The sequence below is a fragment of the Bison bison genome, unplaced genomic scaffold, assembly GCF_000754665.1.
Source record: "Bison bison bison isolate TAMUID 2011002044 unplaced genomic scaffold, Bison_UMD1.0 scf7180017864459, whole genome shotgun sequence".
NCBI lineage: Eukaryota > Metazoa > Chordata > Mammalia > Artiodactyla > Bovidae > Bison > Bison bison.
Window position 1 is genome coordinate 1,362,274 of NW_011495021.1, and position 8,477 is coordinate 1,370,750.

Genomic DNA, 8,477 nt, shown 5'->3' on the forward strand with positions numbered 1-8,477 from the left:
GGTGGGGTCTGGTATTCCCATCTCTTTAAGAATTTTCCATAGTTTGTTATGATCCACACAGTTACAGGCTGTAGCATAGTCAATGAAGCAGAGTAGATTTTTTTTTTTAATTCCCTTGCTTTTTCTATGATCCAACAGAATTTGGGAATTTGATTTCTGGTTCCTCTGTCATTTCTAAATCCAGCTGGTACATCTGGAAGTTCTCGGTTCACGTACTGCTGAAGCCTAGCTTGAAGGATTTTGAATAATTAGATTCTGAGTATTTCTCTTTGTAATACTAACTATATAGTTACTTTAAATAAAATAATAAAACCATTATACATGTAACATGGATTTTGAAAATAAAATATAGCAATAGCACTAATTTGTATACTTTTTATGATAAAACTTTCCAAAAGTACAATTTAAAGAATCTCAGTTCCTAATTTTTCTATATACTGTATATGCACTAAGGAATGGTGCATTTTAAAAAGGACTATGATCTTGATAATTCTCAAATGTATTATTTTTAAACTTCAATTGATTATTTTGGCAGCAAGAAGTTTTAAAATATATTACTTTTTTGGAGTATAGTTGATTGATTTAATACAATATTACCAATATATTAGTTTCAAGTGTACAACAGAGTGATTCAATATTTTTACAGATTATAAACCTTTTAAAGTTACTATAAAATATTGACTATATTCCCTGTGATATCCTTGTATCTTGTTTATTTTATATATAGTATTTCTTAATCCCCTGCCTTTATCATGCCTGTCCACCTCTTCCCCTCCCTACTGGTAGCTACTAGCTTATTCTGTCTGTGAGTTTGTTCCTGTTTCATTATTTTCATTCATTTGTTCTGTCTTTTAGATTCCACATGTAAGTGGTAACATACAGTAGTATTTTTTTGGTCTCTCTCTGCTTGACTTATTTCACTAAGCATGATAATCTCCAGGTCCAATCATGTTGCCAATGGCAAAATTTTATCCTTTTTTATGGCTGAGTTGTATTCCGTTGTATGCATGTGTATGTTCAAGTATGTGTGTGCACGTGTGTACATGTGTGTTTATCTGTATCCATGTGTCTATTGATGGACACTGGTTTAGTGTCCATATTTTAGCTTGGCTATTATAAATAATGCTGCTATGAACATTGGGATGTATCTTTTCAAACTAGTGTTTTCATTTTTATATTTTTATACACCAGGAGAAAAATGTATGGGTTATATTGTGGTTCTATTTTTATGTTTTTTGAGGAATCTCCATAATGTTTTCCATAGTGACTACACTAATTTGCATTCCCACTAACAAAGTACTAGATTTCCCTTTGCTTCACATCCTTGCCAACGTTCATTATTTGCATTCTTCTTAATGATAGTCATTCTAACAATTGTGAAGTGATATCTCATTGGGGTTTGATTTGCATTTCTCTGATCAGCAGTGTTGAGCATCTTTTCATGTGCTCGTTAGCTATCTACATGTCTTCTTTGGAAGAATGTCTAGTTGGGTCTTCTGCCTATTTTTTTTTATTTTTTTGGTATTGAGTTGGATAAGCTGTTAATATATCATGGATATTAACCCTATATCATCATATAATTTTCAAATCTTTTCTCCCATTCAAAAGTTTATCTCTTCCTTTTGTCAGTGATTTCCTGTGCCACGCAAGCTCTTAATTTTTATTGAAATACAGTTGATTTACAATGTGTTTCAGATGTAAAGTTATACAAATATATGTAAATATATATACTTCTTTTACTTTATCTTCCAATCTAACAGTGTAGGAGGTTTCCTTTTCTCCATACCCCGTCCAGCACTTAACGGTTTGCAGACGTTTTGATGATGGCCATTCAGAACAGTGAGGTGATACTCATTTTAGTTTTGGTTTGTATTTCTCTAATAATTAGTGATGTTGAGCATTGAGCATCTTTTCTTGTGTCTTTGGCCATTTGTATGTCTTTGGAGAAATGTCTGTTTAGTTGTTCTGCCCATTTCTTGATTGCGTTGTTTTTTATATAGAGCTGCATAAGCTGTTTGTAAATTTTGGAGATTACTCCTTTGTCAGTCCCTTCATTTGCGAATATTTTCTCCCATTCTGTGAGTTGTCTTTTCTTTTGTTTATGGTTTCCTTTAGTATGCAAAAGCTCTTAAATTTAATTAGGTCCCATTTGTTTATTTTTGTTTTTATTTTCATTAGGGGGTGGATTGAAAAAAATCTTGCTGCAGTTTATCTTAGAGTGTTCTATCTATGTTTTCCTCTAATAATTTTTATTCTATCAACCTTATATTTAGGTCTTTAATCCATTTTGAGTTTATTTTTGTGTATGGTGTTAAGGTTTGTTCTAATTTCATCTGTTTACATGTGGCTGTCAAGTTTTCCCAGCACCACTTGTTGAAGATGCTGCCTTTTCTGCATTGTCCATTCTTGCCTCTTTTATCATAGATTAGGTAACCATGTATGGATGTGAGAGTTGAACTATAAAGAAAGCTGAGCACTGAAGAATTGATGCTTTTGAACTGTGGTGTTGGAGAAGACTCTTGAGAGTCCCTTGGACTGCAAGGAGATCCAACCAGTCCATCCTAAAGGAAATCAGTCCTGAATAATCATTGGAAGGACTGATGATGAAGCTGAAACTCCAATACTTTGGCCACCTAACGGGAAGAACTGACTCATTTGAAAATACCCTGATGCTGGGAAAGATTGAAGGCAGGAGGAGAAGGGGACGACAGGATGAGATAGTTTGATGGCATCACTGACTCAATGGACATGAGTTTGAGCAAGCTCCAGGAATTGGTGATGGACAGGGAGGCCTGGCGTGTTGCAGTCCATGGGGTCTCAAAGAGGCAGACACGACTGAGCAACTGAACTGACTGACTGAGGTGACCATAAATGTGTGGGTTTATCTCTGGACTTCCTATCCTGTTCCATTAATCCAAATGTCTGTTTTTGTGCAAGTAACATGGTGTTTCATACTGTTTTGACAACCGTAGCTTTATAGTATAGTCTGAAGTCAGGGAGCCTGGTTCCTCCAGCTCCATTTTTCTTTCTCAAGACTGCTTTGGCTATTTGTGGTCTTTTAGTTTCCATACAAATTGTAAACTTTTTGTTCTAATCCTGTGAAAAATAATCTTGGTAATTTGATAGAGATTGCATTGAATTTATAGGTAGCCTTGGGTAGTATTGTTGTAGCCACACATTCCGGGAAACAAACTCACTCAGAAGGACAATGCAGATAGTGGAGTTCAGTTTATTACACCGGTGGGCCCAAGGCAGAGTCTCCTCTTAGCCAAGGACCCTGACCAGCGTTTGTGAATATTTTTTATACCCCATGTGTACATGTCTTAACTCGTCACTCCAAATTCCTTGAGACTTACATAAACCAAGGAAAATACAATCCCAATAACCCCATTATTCACGTACTATGTGCTCGTGTGCTCAAACAGTCAAACAATTAGCCAATAATCAATAAACCCGAGGTTATACTTCGATAGATACAGAAAAATTTATGGCCTGTCTGGAGGAAGGGGCGATTAGTGTATGTTTTCTCTTAGGCAATGAATAACCTAGATACAATCTAGGTTCCCCTGTCTGGAGGGGGTCTCATCCTGTTGCTGTTTTCATAGGCACTAAACACAGAGTTCAGAGTCCATTGGAAAGGTGGCCGAGCATGATCAGCATGAACAGGCCTAAGATGGAGTCCAGGCCCTGTGAATTCCTTCTTCAGTATAGTCATTTTGATAATATTAATTTTTCCTGTCCAAAAACATATCTTCCCATCTGTTTGTTGTCATCTTTGATTTCTTTCATCAGTGTCTTATGTTCGGTATACAGGCTTTTTGCCTCCATAGGTAGGTTTATTCCTAGGTATTTTATTCTTTTTGATATGATGAAAAATGGAATTGCTTCCTTAATTTTTCTTTCTGATGTTTCATTGTTAGTATATAGGAATGCAAGAGATTTCTGAGTATTAATTTTGTGTCCTGCAACTTTACTGAATTCATTGAGCTCTAGTAGTTTTCTGGTAGCATATTTGGGATTTTCTATGTAGAGTATCATGTCATCTGCAAACAGTAACAGTGTTAAAACTTCTTCCTTTCCAATTTATAGTCTATGTCTTTTTCTTCTCTAATTGCCATGGCTAGGACTTCCAAAACAATCTTGAATAAAAGTGGTGAAAGTGGACATCCTCATCTTGTTCCCCTTCTTAGAGGAAATACTTTCAGCTTTCCACCTTTGAGAATAATCTTAGTGTGGACTTGGCATTTATGGCATTTATTATGTTGAGGTAGGTCCCCTCTATGCTCTCTTTCTCGGGGGTTTTTGTCAAAACAAACAAACAAAAAAGAATGTTAAACTTTACCAAAAGACTTTTCTGGATCTATTGAGATTATCATAGGGTTTTTATTCTTCTGTTGCTTAATGTGGGGTGTCACACTGATTTGTGCATATTGAAGAAGCCTTGAATCCCTGGGATAAATCCCATTTGACCATGGTGTGTAATCCTTCTAATGTATTTTTAGATTTGATTTGTTACTATCTTTTTGAGGAATTTTGCATCTATTTTCATCAGTGATATTGACCTCTGATTTTCTTTCTGTGATAGCTTTGTCTGGTCAGAGTGATGGTGGCCTCATAGAATGAGTTTGGGAGTGTTCCTTCCTTTGCAATTTTTGGTAAGAGTTTAAAAAGGATAGATGTTGACTCTTCTCTGAGTATACTTTGAGAGAATTCATCTGTGAAGGCATCTGGTCCTGGACATTTGTTGAGAGTTTTTAAGTCACAGTTCCAATTTCAGTTCTTGTGATTAGTCTGTTCATATTTTATGTTTCTTCATGGTTCAGTCTTGGAAGGTTGTAACTTTCTAAAAATAGTTCCATTTCTTTTAGGTTGTTCATTTTATTGGCATATAGTGGCTTAAAGCCCTGTCTTGTGTGCTCAGTTATGTCAGACTCTTTGTGGCCCAATGGATGGTAGCCCATGAAGCTCCTCTGTCCATGGTATTTTCCAGGCAAGAATACTGGAGTAGGTTGCCATTTCCTATCCCAGAAAATCCTCCTGACTCACGGATAGAATCCATGTCTTATGGTAGTTCTAAGGATTCTTTGTATTTTTATGGTGTCAGTTGTAACTTCTTCTTTGTCATTTCTAATTTTATGGACTTGGGCCCCCTCCCTTTTTTCTTGATGAGTCTAGCTGAAGGTTTATCAATTTTGTTTCTTTTCAAAGAACCAGCTTATATCTTCATTCATCTTTTCTATTGTTATCTCTGTTTCTATTTCATTTGTTTCTGCTCTGATCTTTATGATTTCTTTCCTTCTACCACCTTTGGGGTTTTGTTTGTTCTTTTTTCTCTAGCTATTTTAGATTAAGATTACATTGTTTATTTGAGATTTTTCTGGTTTCTTGAGATAAGCATGTATTGCTATAAATTCCCCTCTTAAAATTGCTTTTCCTGCATCTCATAGGTTTTGGATCATTGTGTTTTCATTGTCATTTGTCTCTACGTATTTTTTCTTCTTTGATTTCTCCAATGATCCATGGTCGTTTAGTAACATATTGTTTAGCCTCCACATGCTTGTGCTTTTTTTACCATTTTTTTTTTCTTTCTGTGACTGATTTCTAATCTGATAGCATTGTAGTTGGTAAGATACTTGATATGATTTCAATCTTCTTAAATTTACCATGGATTGTTTTGTGACCCAGTATGTGATCAGTTTTGAAGAATGTTCCACGTGCACTTGAGAAGAATGTGTATTTTGCTTTTGGATGGAATGTTCTATAAATATTAAGTTCATATCATCTAATGTGTCATTTAAGGCCTATATTTCTTTATTGATTTTCTGTCTGAATATTCTGTCCATTGATGTAAATGGGGTGTTATTGTAATTGTGTAACTGCTATTATATATTGTTATTATGTAACTATCAATTTCTCCTTTAATGGCTATTAGGATTTGCCGTATATATTGACGTGTTTCTATGTTTGGTGCATATATATTTACAATTGTATACTTTCTTCTTGATTGATTCCTTGGTCGTTATGTAGTATCTTTTGTTTCTTGTAATAGTATTTTAAAATCTATTTTCTCTGATATAAGAATTGCTATTCCAGCTTTCTTTTGGTTTCCATTTATATGGAAAATATTTTTCCATCCCCTCTCTTTCAGTCTGTATGTGTCCATAAATCTGGGTCTCTTATAGACAACATATATACATGCCTTGGTTATGTATCCATTCAGCAAGTCTCTGTCTTTTGGTTGAAGGATTTAATTCATTTCTATTAATGTAATTATTGATATGTATGTTCTTATTGACATTTTGTTAATTATTTCAGATTTGGTTATGTAGGTCTTATTTCTTACCTTCCTTTTTTGTTTTCTTCTCTTGTGATTCAATGCCTATCTTTATTATTGTATTTGAATTGGTTTATCTTGTTAGTGTATCTATTGTAGCTTTTTGGTTTGTAGTTCACATGAGGTTTTGATGTAGCAGTCTATATATATACATGCACACATAATAGTCTTTCAAGTTGCTGGTCCCTTAATTTCAAATGCATTTCCAGTATCCTGCATTTGTACTTTTCTCTTCTCATATTTGCTGGTTTTGATACCATATTTGTGTGGATGATTTTCTACCTTTATTGTATGTCTGTCTCTACCAGTGAGCTTTCCCAATTGTAATTTTCTTATTTCCGATTGTGACCTTTTTTTCTGTATAAAAGAAGTTCATTTAGCATGTGCTATAAAGCTGGCTCAGTGGTGCTGAATTCTCTTAGCTTTTGCTTGTTTATAAAGCTTTTGATTTCTCCACTGACTGTGAATGTAAGCCTTGCTGTGTAGAGTATTCTTGGTTATAGTTTTTTTTTTTTTTTTTCTTCATCACTTTAAATGTATCAAGGCATTTCCTTCTGTCCCAAAGAGTTCCTGCTGGAAAATCAGCTGGTAACCTTATGGGAATTCCCTTGTATGTTTTTGGTTGCTTTTCCCTTGTTGCTTTTAATATTTTATCTTCGATTTTGTAAATATGATTAACATGTGGCTCTTGCTCCTTGGATTTATCTAGTGTGGGACTCTCTGCTTCCTGGACTTGAGTGAGTGTTACTTTTCCATACTAAGGAAATTTTCAGCTATTGTCTCTTCAGATATTTTGTCAGGCCCTTTCTCTCTCTCTTCTCTTTCTGAAACTGCTATAAAGTGAATGTTTGTGTGTTTAATGTTCCAGAGGTCTCTTAGTCCTCATTTCTCTTCTTTTTTCTGTTCTGTGGCACTGATTTCCACCAGTGTGTCTTCCAGCTCCCTTACTTGTTCTTCCATCTCATTTATTCTGTATTGATTCCTTCTGGTTTATTTTTATTTCAGTTATTGTATTGTTCATCTTCGTTTCTTCTTTTAAGTTTCTAGCTCTTTATTAAACAATTCTTACATTCCCTCCATCTCTGCCTCTATTCTTTTCCCAAGATCTTGGACCACCTTTGCTATCATTACTCTGAATTATTTTTCAAGTAGATTGCCTATCTCCACTGTACTTATTTGTTCTTCTGGGGTTTTATCTTGTTCCTTTATCTGGAACATATTTCTGTGCTGTCTCATTTGTCTAACTTTCTATGGTTGTGGTCTCTGTTCCCCAGGCTGCAGAATTATAATTCTTGGTTAGTGAAATTGGTCCAGGGGCTTGTGCAGGCTCCCTGCTGGGAGAGACTGGTGCCTACCCACTAGTGGGTAGTGGTGCGTCTTGTCCCTCTAGTGGGCAGCCATGTCAAGGGGTATGTTTTTAGGCAGATGTTGGCTCAGGATGACTTTAGACAGCCTATCTACTGACAGGTGGGGCTAATTTCTTTCTGGTAGTTTGGCCTGAGGTATACTGGAGTTGTACTGGAGCCATTTGAATGCAGAGTTCCAAAAAATAGCAAGGAGAGATAAGAAAGCCTTTCTAAGTGATCAATGCAAAGAAATAGATGAAAACAATAGAATGGGAAAGACTAGAGATCTCTTCAAGAAAATTCAAAATACCAAGGGAATATTTCCTGCAAAAATAGGCAGAATAAAGGACAGAAATTGTATGGACCTAACAGAAGTAGAAGACATTAAGAAAAGGTAGCAAGAATACACAGAAGAACTATACAAAAAAGATCTTCATGATCCAGATAACCACGATGGTGTGATCACTCACCTAGAGCCTGACATCCTGGAATCCGAAGTCAAGTGGGCCTTAGGAAGCATCATTATGAACAAAGCTAGTGGAGGTGATGGAATTCCAGTTGAGGTATTTCAAATCCTGAAAGATGATGCTGTGAAAGGGCTGCACTCAATATGCCAGCAAATTTGGAAAACTCAACAGTGGCCACAGGACTGGAAAAGGTCTGTTTTCATTCCAATCCCAAGGAAAGGCAATGCTAAAGAATGCTCAAACTACTACACAGTTGTACTCATCTCACACACTAGCAAAGTAATGCTCAAAATTTTCCAAGCCAGGCTTCAACAGTACCTGAATTGAGAA